General features: G+C 41.3%; 2 long non-coding RNA genes across 2 annotated transcripts; one reads left to right on the forward strand and one right to left on the reverse strand.

The window, feature by feature from the left end:
- Positions 1-2,608: 2,608 nt before the first annotated feature.
- On the forward strand, positions 2,609-4,420 carry LOC108265220 (uncharacterized). Its single transcript, XR_001812634.3, has 3 exons — positions 2,609-2,818; positions 3,297-3,720; positions 3,960-4,420. It is a non-coding gene; the product is annotated as an uncharacterized LOC108265220 (long non-coding RNA).
- Positions 4,421-6,409: 1,989 nt separating this feature from the next.
- Positions 6,410-10,055, reverse strand: LOC108265260 (uncharacterized). The gene is made up of 3 exons (XR_001812654.3): positions 9,977-10,055; positions 6,983-7,659; positions 6,410-6,739 (listed from the first exon to the last, which is right to left on the reverse strand). It is a non-coding gene; the product is annotated as an uncharacterized LOC108265260 (long non-coding RNA).
- Between the last annotated feature and the right edge of the window lie 962 nt (positions 10,056-11,017).

Below are 11,017 nucleotides of genomic sequence, written 5' to 3' on the forward strand. Positions count from 1 at the left end.
TTCTCCTATATTCTCAAGGTTCCTAGTATGATCCACTCCTTTCTTTTCTGTTGTTTCATTCCTAAGCATGTTTTACTCACCTCAGTGTATATTCTTTGTATCTGTTCCCACTGAGTGTGGGCATCATTTTGGTCTGGCTATGTGTGGCTATCCAAATCTGCAAGAACTTGGAGCTTGTTTTTCAGCGTATTCCTGGCCTGGGGTTCATGCAGTTTGGTCACATCGATACGTTGGTGCCCCAGTGTTTTCCGATTGGGGTTCTCTGTAGCTTCGACTTCATCATGGGTGTGACAAGGTGTGGTCTCTGCCAACATCGGCTCCCAGCATTACTCTGACAACCAAAAGAGACCTTCTCCAGGTGCCACTAATTATGATGTGGTCAATCTGGTTCTTGTCTCTTCCACTGGGGGAAAACAAGATCAGCCTGTGGATGTTGCAGTGTGGAAATAGAGTTCCTTCAATGACAAGGTTGTAGTTGGTGCAGAACTAACATCCTCTCTCTGTTATCATTCATGATGCTACAGCCTTCCTTCCCCATGATCCTGTCATGGTGCAAGTTGTTGTTTCCAACATTTGCATTCCAGTCGCTATTATGACTTATTGTCATGTCATGTCTAGGTGTGCTTTCTAATTCAGCTTGCAATTGGTCATAAAATGTGTCCTTGTGTTCTTGATTGTTGTCGTTCGTGAGGACATAGCACTAGAGGATAGTAAGGTTTATGTGCCTTCTTCTCATTCTTATTTTCACGAGTCTGCTGTTAAAAGGGTTTAATTCCATTAGCCTTTTCTCTGTTCCTATGTTTACAATGATTTCTTTGTTCCTTTCTTTAAGAGGAAGGCATTATAGAAGAGTCTGACAGCCCCTGGTCTAGCCCCATCGTGGTGGTCCCAAAACCTGATGGAAGCCTCAGGATCTATAATGACTTCCTGAGACTAAACCAGGTATATGAGTTGGACAGCTACCCCCTTCCCTAGGTGGACAACCTGGTGGAGCGCCTGGGGAAAGCCTGATTTATCTCGACGTTCAGCTTCACCAAAGGCTACTGGCAGGTAGCCCTAGCCCCACACACAAAACACAACACAGCATTCAGCACAGGCTCATGGATGTCGTCCTAATGCACATCGGCAGGTCACAGCAGTCTACTTGGACATCATCATGATCCACTCACAGACGTGGTAGAATCACTTGTATCAAACCCATGAAAGTGTTGTTCATGACCCACTTCCAAGTGACAGGTATGTGCCTTCTTGGGGTTGGCACGGTATTACAGAAGGTTTGTCCCCAACTTCTTCACTCTAGTCTCCCCACTCTCAGACCTAACTAAAAAGGGGCACACAGACTAGGCAGCAGAGCAGGCATTCCAGACTCTGAAGCAAGTGCTCACAAGCTCGCACAAGCTCACAAGTGCTAAGGTAGCCAGATTTTGATCGTCCCTTCACTGTGCACACAAATGCTTCAGAGATGAGCCTGGGTGCCGTACTCTCCCACACCTTCGATGGAGAAGAACACCCAGTCCTGTATGTGAGTAGAACGCTGACCCCTGCAGAATAGCAGTATGCCGACTTGGAACAAGAATATCTGAACATAAAGTAGGCCATTGAGGTATTGTGATACTACCTCTCAGGCAAACACTTCATGCTGGTCATGGACCAAGCCCCTCTTCAATCTATGGGAAAAGGAAAAGATAGTAATGTCTGAATAACCCAGAGGTTTCTGTCATGGCAGGATTTCTTGTTCTGGTGCAAGAAACTGCTGCCACCTCGGTGCTGAATGGACAGTGCTGTTTCTGCACCATTGGACTGCATTGGACCACAGAAGAGCGCATGGCTGTAGGGCGTGGGAATGGAGCCATCTCAGAGAAGACGGGAAAGGATAAAATAGCACCACAACCTTAGCAGCTTAAGCAGCTTTTGGCTATGCTGAGCCATTTGTGTTTTCTTTGTCTTTCTGACAACAATGATTGCAGTGACAACTCTCACCCACCTGCACGGCACTGCCTGGACCGCAGCAACCATGACCACACTCCTCTCTAACACTTCCCTCACAGCGTCCCTGCTGCACTCCCATCCTCCCTCTTTCCCAGCACCCAACAAAATAAAAGCTGTCTTAACCTCCAGCCCAGCCTCTGTCTGTGCGTGCCTGCTGCTGCTACAAATTGTTACATTGACCTTTTTCCAGTCATCAACTTCCAGTTTTTGTGAGTCTGTGCCCACGATAGCCTCAGGTTCCTGTTCTAGAAATTCTCAGATTCGTCAAGACACAGTTTAAAGAATATTCCCCTTTTTCTGACTGTCACAACAATCATGGGGAGCAAATGATTCAAGCAATGCCAGTGAGATTGTGCCTGGCTGGAGTAGAGCAGTTAATATCAAGCCATTTACAACTTAATCTCCTTAACAGAATGACGTTTTGTCTCTGTGGCATTAATATGTTCTTGGTCTTTGGGAAAATATTCCTCACAGACATTGAGAAATTTAAATGCATATAAATCACAATCAATACTTAATATTCTTCTGAGTTAATACTTAAGACTTTAATAATCTTGAGTTAATAAATGTACAATTTCTCTTTAAATTCTAATTTAAATGACAATAATCAAGACCCAGGCCACTTTATACTATTTGCAATGTTGAATACAATGTCAATGTTTTTTCTTCTTCTTCTGGGTTTCCTAAAGAGAAATGCACAGCCATTTTAGTCTACACAACATGTGTGTTTTTCAAAACTGTTACGGGGTGTAGACGGAGACAAGCGCGGGGAAGCGGAGAGATGACGTGAGACTGAACACGAAAGGAGAATCGAGTCGGGATAAAGCAGGTAAGCTAGGTATCAGGGGCGTAGGCAAAAGCGTAGTGAAAGACGAGCGTTAAGTCGAGCACCAGGGGAAACACTTCTAGGAAAGTCGGCTTGGTAAACAATCAGAGACAAGGCTGCTGAGCGGTTACTTTGCGAGCGGCTAATGCTAGGGAGGCCCTTATATAACCTTAGGTGTCTGCAGGTGTTCGTAATCAGAACTCCGGTGAACTCGAGCGTGGGTGTGGCTGGGAAATGTAGTCCTCCTCCGCCAAGTCCCTGGGCAGCACTACACATTGTGAGCTGCCGCGCCGATTTCGCCATGTCGTAACAAAAACTACATAGTGTGTGTGTCTGCTTTGTTGATGTAACCCTACAACTTAAGAATTTCATATGACTGAACTTTTTTATCCCTGTGTAAACTGTGTAAATTGTGATGTAATGATAAATTTAAAAAAACTATTGTTGTGTATCAAATAAGTGATTATCATTTTCATTACAGATCCTCACCGGCTTGTAACCAGCTTCTCTCGCCTTCAGCAGAGCGTCCATTTCATCCACCCACAAACACAAACATGTGGGATGAGGGATTGATGTGTCTGGTTCTGCTTCCTCATGCTAAAGCTAATTCATCATTTCATTGTCAAAAATGTTTAAGAATCAGATATGAAACACTTGGTATAATGCATGAATATCCACTTCACAACAAATTCTTAAAAACAATGTTAATAATAATAATAATAGTGTGTGTGTGTGTGTGTGTGTGTGTGTGTGTGTGTGTGTGTGAAAAGTGTATTAAAATACTGAGCTGCAGAGCAGGAGTGTATATGATCCATATGTATGTGTGTTTTTATGTGTGTATATGTGTGCACTCATGCGCCATCTGGATCTGGTCATCTACCGGAGCGGACTACAACATGTAAATGGTCAGACACTTTTCAGCTGCTGGACACATTGATACATCCTAAGAACATTGGAGATTATTATTACTATTATTATTACTATTATTGTTATTATTACTATCATCAAAATTATAATCACACAACTAGACCACTATCATTACTCACTTATATGATATATTGTAATATTAAGCATGCAGAATATTGTGTATGTGTGTGTTTTGCTCTTACCGTTGTGTCCTTGTCCTGCTGCAAATCACTTTCAGATACCATAGATGTAGAAGGTAGACATGTAACATCTGCATCTAGAGCTTGAGCTGAAAGCTCATCTGCAACTGTAACTAGAACTGGGACACTATCTACAGCTGGAACAGTGTCGACATCTGGGACACCTTCTACTGATGGAACTGTATGTTCAGCTGGGACACTGTCTACTACTAAATACTTTTCTACAGCCAACACGGAGTCTGCCACTAGAACAGTATCTACAGATGTTGCTGTAGTTACACTCTACAGTCACACACGGCACCTGACTGCTTGATGGTGTGATGGTGCCAGTGGTCTGCTGACGCAGTGCAGGTTCAACCAGATCGGGCATACTCTGGACATCTGCTTAAAGAAAAAAGCACCAAACAAAGACATAGTTACAGGCTTTGTCCTAAACCATATCCTGCTATGCAAGTACATTTGTGGTGAAAACTAATCAAAAAAACTGTTATCTACTGTAACTGGCTCAAATGTTCAACTGTTACATAAAAGCCATATCTGTAGCTGCGTCTCAAACCGTGTCCAACCATTCTATATAATATAGTGCCATAGCTTACAAGTAGGTGCCAAACTCCCTGTTTACATGATATTTAGTACAGTAGTATCAACTGGAAACAGTCAGATAAACAGCACATTGGAAACTAACACTGATTGCTTAAGGGTATTTACCCAGATAAATACCCTGTCTGTTTTGAAAAACATTATGTACTCTAGCATTCAGTAGCCTCAAGGGGTGGTTCAGTCAAAGTGACCTGGCTGCTAAACCCTGATCTAGCAAGCTAAGTCACTATTTAGTACAATAGTATGCAATAGTACAGTAGTATGTGACACAGCTATGGAGAGACTGGAACACACACACACTGTGTAACAAATGTAACACTGATATACAACCAGACAGCTATAACTCACATTGTGCAGATTCAGGTTCTGAGTCTGTAACACAACATACACACACACACGTTAAACATGTTATTTCATTCCTTGTTTCAGAGCAGAATCACAGGGGCAGTTAGTTATTCTATCCACCTAGCAGTATAGCCTCTTGTGGTAACTTGGGGTATCTAAAGGGGCTGCTCAAACTTTCTGCAGCTAGGGACCCCTTTAACTGGTACAGGTTGGTAGAAGTTGTATATGGTGTTAACCTGCATGCTCGCCGTCCTCTGCATGTTCTGATCGGCAAGGCAAGCCGGGCGTTCCTCTTTGCACTGAGTCACACCAACACACACTGGATTCCTGCCACAAATCCTGCCATTCATCTCATTCTTGGCCTTCCTGACTTCCTGGGAAGATGAGGAGTGCACAAAGCCAGACCCCCTGGAGTGGCCATTTTCCATTTTTACCTGTAGGAGACAACAAGGAGACACATTAGGACATGCCAAACATAATAACCATGAGGAAAAATTAGCACTGAGGAAGATTTTCATACTAGATTCACTTTTCAGAGTCAGTAAGGCACTCGTCATCTACTCTGTCATCACTAGTGTGTATGTGGGTGTGGGTGTGTGTGTGTTTACCTGCTCAAACTTTGAGTCATGATTGAGTCTCTCTGCTTTAGTTTGTGCTCTGGTGACATACTTTTCTAAAGGGCTTCACCAGGATAGAAATTGGGTTTAATAGAGAAACTGTGGCCCACATTTGGCCCTGGGCCAGACTTTGGATACCCCTGCTGTAGATTCTTGTATGTACAGGGTTTCCCAAAAACCTCTATACATAAGGGACTATGTTTGCCAGCACCATGTCATTTGTCAGTGGATGTTCGTGGACGTCCACTTCTCAGGTCCACACGCTTTCAGTCTTTTTGAATTGGTTAATAAGCTTAGCAACAGTGTCGTATGTTAGGTGCTTGCCATGTTTCCTGTTAAAAACCTCTGAAACCTTGTGACAGCTTCCCAATTTAGCCAGGGGAATGATTTCAATACGTTGTTCTTTTGTCAAAGGCATTCTTAAAGTTTATCAGAAAAAACAAATACTATATATATATATGTTATTTATAATAATATAATTTTTTCAAATATTTCAACATATTTCCAATTATGTTATTCACATGAAATTTTCACCAGTCTTTGGTATTAACTCAAGAAATCCACACATAAAGAAAATCAAACATTAAAGTCCATAAATGAAGTTATGTGTAATAAAGAGGAATGACACGGGAAAAAAGTATTGAACACGCTAACTGAAATTTATTTAACACTTTAAAATAAAAGAAGCCTTTGTTTGTAATGACAGCTTCAAGACCCTTCCTGTGTGAAGAAATTAATCGGCCACAGTATTCAGGTGTGATTTTGGCCCATTCTTATAAACATATTGTCTTTAAATGTTGTTCAATTGGATTGAAGTCAGGTGATTGACTGGGCCTTTCTAACACCTTGATTTTTTTCTCTGAAACCAATTGAGAATTTCCTTTGCTTTATGCTTGTCATGTTTCAACGTAGATTCGGAAGCAATCGCCGATATACAACGTTTTATTAAACAAACAACAAAACAAAGACACTAAGACAACTTGGCATAATACTGTGGCAAAAAAATAAACAAACTAACAAGATCAATAAATATGGTAACATGGAACACGGTGGTCTAAGATAAAAGTAAGACAGAGAAGCAGTGCAAACAATGGCTATATATGCTATATAAGTGTGCTCATTAACAGAAACGTGATTCAGGTGCAGGTTGTCATGTGACATGTAGTACAGTGCAGTGGCTGATGCGAACTGAAGTCTGATTCGAAGCAGAGGATTCCCACTGGAGTTTGACTGCATGAGTCCTTGTCAGTTACATCCTAACAAAGAAAGAAACAGAGTGACAAGGAGAAGGCATCTTTTCAGTTTATGTCATGATATTAACTAGTAATACAGATATTCAAAAATGTTTTTAGTTAAAATTAGCTGGGCCATAAAATAAAAGTTAAATGATTAAATGATTCTGAATATTAGTAGCAGACTGTCTTCATGAATGGCTTAAAGTAAAATAAAAAAAGAATATATTGTGTACCTGCAACATTAACAACAAATTAATTACTTACGCAGCAGGTCTTGAAGAAGGCAGAAGGATCATCTCCCAAAATGACCGGCAGTCTACGAAGACAAAGGCACCTAATGTCTGTTGGCTCAGTGGTCTGGAAGATAGTGCAGATATTGTACAACACAGTTTGGTGGGGATACTCACATGTATTAATCAAATTCCTGACACCCCCCCAATTCTTTATGACTTCACAGCAATTTCCAGATTTTGGAAAGTAAAGAACAGGACAAGAGGTGATGACACAAAAAGGAAAAGAGAGAGGAGAGAAAAGGGAAAGGATGGAAGGGTGAAGAAAAAGAGATGAAACAATAGAAAGGGGTGGGGAGAATAGTGGAGAGGACAGGAGAAAAGTAGAAAAATAGACAGAACATGAGAGGAAGAGATTTCAGAATGGAGAGGACAAGAGAAAAGAGAAAAATGGATAAAAAAGGAAACGGTAGAAGCAAGCAAATAATAAAAATAAGTGATGAGAAGCAAGGAGAGGAAAAGCAAAGGGAATGGAGAGGAATGGTGAAAAGGAAGCGAAGGCATAGACTGATGTAGACAAGTCAACCTATCTTTGTCTGATGGCCTTTCTTCTTCCATTAGAGCTCCATCATGCTGGGAGAGAAACAGTCAAGTGCATCAAAGAAGTTCTCTCTGAGATTTTTCCCCATCACTCTGTTGAACTCAATAAACCTGAAACATAAAACAGAGCAAATCATGTGGGCTCATGGTCAAATGACCCCATCTATGACCCCCAACACTACATGATTTGGGTCACACACTCCTGAATGGTAATAAATACCCATTTTCTACCTATTTATTTACTCAAATACTTAAAAAAAAAAAAAAAAAAGAGTCACACATACTGTACATGGCTTTCTGTAAAAAAAAATCTGCCCATCAAAGTACCATCTGGCTGATGTCAGGCTTGGCAACTTCTTTTCTGTGGAGAGCAAACATCATGTCTATGTGTTTCTTAACAAGGGATCCATTTGGCTTTGTCTTCATCATTTCACTGACAAGAACCTGACAAACACCTTCCAGGTTGTGGTCATCCATCCCCTCTGGATTTTCAGGTAGGACATTTATTTCCCCTTTCCTTGGCTTCTTGATGTCTTTATTGGGATGGTTGTCATTTGTAGTGTGCCTCCCACATTTACCACCATTGAAGTTGACCTAGCTGTCACATTTTGGTCCTATAATTTCCCATCTTGAACTTTGGACTATTTTTCCAGCCTTCCTAGCCAGAGGATGAGCCTGACTCTTCAAGACACAGGTGTGTTTGTACTAAGGCTTTTGCAACAGCATCAAATTCTTCCTTTGCTGGATATACTTTAAATTCATACATAGTCTCTGCCAGTTTCTGAAGAATATCATGTTTCAGCTCTGTCATAACGTTCAGATTTGTTGTATCCTTGAGTTACAGCAGGTTAGCTTGACGAAGTCGATACGCAACATCAACAGAAAATTTTGGAATGTAAAATACATCTGGCCACTGAGAACTTCTATTCAGAGTGGAGTTAGACAGGATCTCAGTGTCTGCCTGGCTGCTTGTGTCACTAAAACATTTGGTTTGTGCAGTGATTGGTACGAGCTCAATCATAGGGATAATTTTGATATTTGGCTTCTCTGGGAGCTCAGAGAGATCTGTAAGATTACACAGTTCGTTGTTAAATTCGGGATCTTGGTACTGTGAAGTGAAGCTGTAGTTTGTTTCTAGAGTGCCTTTGAACCACCCATTGTGTCAGGTCATGTTGTTATCATTTTTCTTATATCTCCCTCAGAGACAATAACTCTCATGGTTAATTTATGTTGGATAGCCATTTTTAGTAAATAACATATCGTCTCAGTGTTATCGTAAATTCTCCTTGCACCTTGTATGCTGATAAGGGGAAGATATCATTCAACTATGACATCCTAACCACACACATTGAGGTGACATCACTGCAGAGAAGTTGGTACGATCTCAAATGCTCACAGTACCATTCTGTCATATTGTGGCAGACAAACAAAATTTCTGTGAAACAATCTTTTCAATCTGGGCAAATTCAGGGTGACCTGAGCATGAGCCAGTAGAGAGAATCATACCTGGATGATACTTGATTCTATCTAAACAGACAGACGATGCATCAAGAACTGATCCTGACTGTGTAATGTTTTGAGCGATTACACTCTGAACATTCAAAGGGAAAGAGGCAAGCAAAATTGGGGTGACCTTTGTCATCTCAACTGATGGTCTGAAATGAGCTACAATCAAGATTGTAACTAATTCCTTTCTGGTGTCATGGCAACACTTTTTAAATTCTGAGCATTGCGAATTGCTTTTTAAAAGAATTTGTGCTTCCCCTCAAAGCATACTGTGCAAACTTCACACAGGAGGCCAAATTACCTAATAATTTGAGGGTAATGTTCCACATAGTGATGCTTTGGCTTTAAACAAAAATCTGGAAATGTTAACTACAGCAGGTGTCTATGCTCTGCTATCTTACAGTTCAGGAAATGCAGTATCTCTTCAGTATTCCTTGGTACCACAGCTAGCTCAATAATTTCTTTGAGAAGCATAAGAATTTCCCAAGTGTCATCACGCTCAGTGACATAGATACCAATGATATGGAAGGAGCCGTATGAGACATCAATTCTCATGGGTATTTCCACCAATGATCCCTTTAGTGGAAAATCCCTTTCCAATCATCTGCAGTTTGTCCATTTTGTCAGTAAATGTGTAATTAAAGTACCTGATGGCATGATTTAATATATCTAGAATGAAATAACGCTTTCCTATCAGGTCTGTAAGACACAGGGACAACTCGGTTGGACCTATGCCTTCTAAGACATCATGCATGACCTCAGGAGGGTAACCAGTGAGCAAATGAAAGTGATCAAGATTCTCAGTTAAAGGACAGGCTCCTTTCACGCCATAAGTCTGACTCAATCCTTCGTTCTCTCTTACCTCCTGTACCTGCCTATCATGGGAGTCTTTGTCTCTGAGTTGAAAGAAACCAGAACATACCTTTTGTTGCTGAGCGTCACTACTGCTTGACAAACAGAATCTGCAGAACTTTTCAACAGGGAAGCTCTCCAGGAATCCTGCAAGGGAGTGGGAACCTAGATTATCAGCAGTAACAAATAAGGCTGTGCCTCTCACAGTTGTACCTAGTTTCTCCAGGTAAACACCATTTTGCTCCAATGACTTTAGATCATAGATAAGAGGTTGCAGAACTTTTGCATAACCACACCTTTTGACTGTGGAGGTATTGCATAGTAGAGCAAGCTGGATTGAGTTGAGGGTTGGCCTATATTTTGCAGGTATGTTGGCAATGACCCAGTATACAACACACATTTTATGTTTCAGCTTTCATGTTCCTAGAGGATTGGCAATTTCAAAGATATCAATCTAAAGGCCAAGAGCAATTGTGAACCCAGAATGTAGAAACTATTAGAGGATGCGCATTCTTTTCCTAGTCGTTCCACCCACAGTAATGTTTTTGAAAGGTGGGAGGAAACCAGAGAATCCGGAGGAAACCCACACAGACCATGAACATGCAAAACTCCACATAGACAGTAACTACAGCCCAAGATTGAAATGAGAAGCCTGGAGCTGTGGAATTAATAGCACGATGAAGATGTACTTAGCATCAAAATTCACTAATATATATCCAAAATAATGTGTTACTGAAAGCAATAGGTTAACAGATTGTTTAGTAGCACTGGATATTAATACGGGATATCCTGCCATCTGACACCCGGCCATCCACATGGTCCCCCTTGTGCCACCAAAACAGCTCTGACCCGTCGAGACATGGACTCCACAAGACCTCTGAAGGTGTGCTGTGGTATCTGGCACCAAGACGTTAGCAGCAGATCCTTTAAGTCCTGAAAGTTGACAGGTAGGGCCTCCATGGATCTGACTTCTTTATCCAGCACATCCCACAGATGCTCGATCAATTTGAGATCTGGGGAATTTGGAGGCCAAATCAACAACTTGAACTCTTTGTCATGTTCCTTAAACCACTCCTGAACAAGTTTTGCAATGTGGCAGGACACATTATCC

The sequence above is a fragment of the Ictalurus punctatus genome, chromosome 5 (assembly GCF_001660625.3).
Source record: "Ictalurus punctatus breed USDA103 chromosome 5, Coco_2.0, whole genome shotgun sequence".
Lineage (NCBI taxonomy): Eukaryota > Metazoa > Chordata > Actinopteri > Siluriformes > Ictaluridae > Ictalurus > Ictalurus punctatus.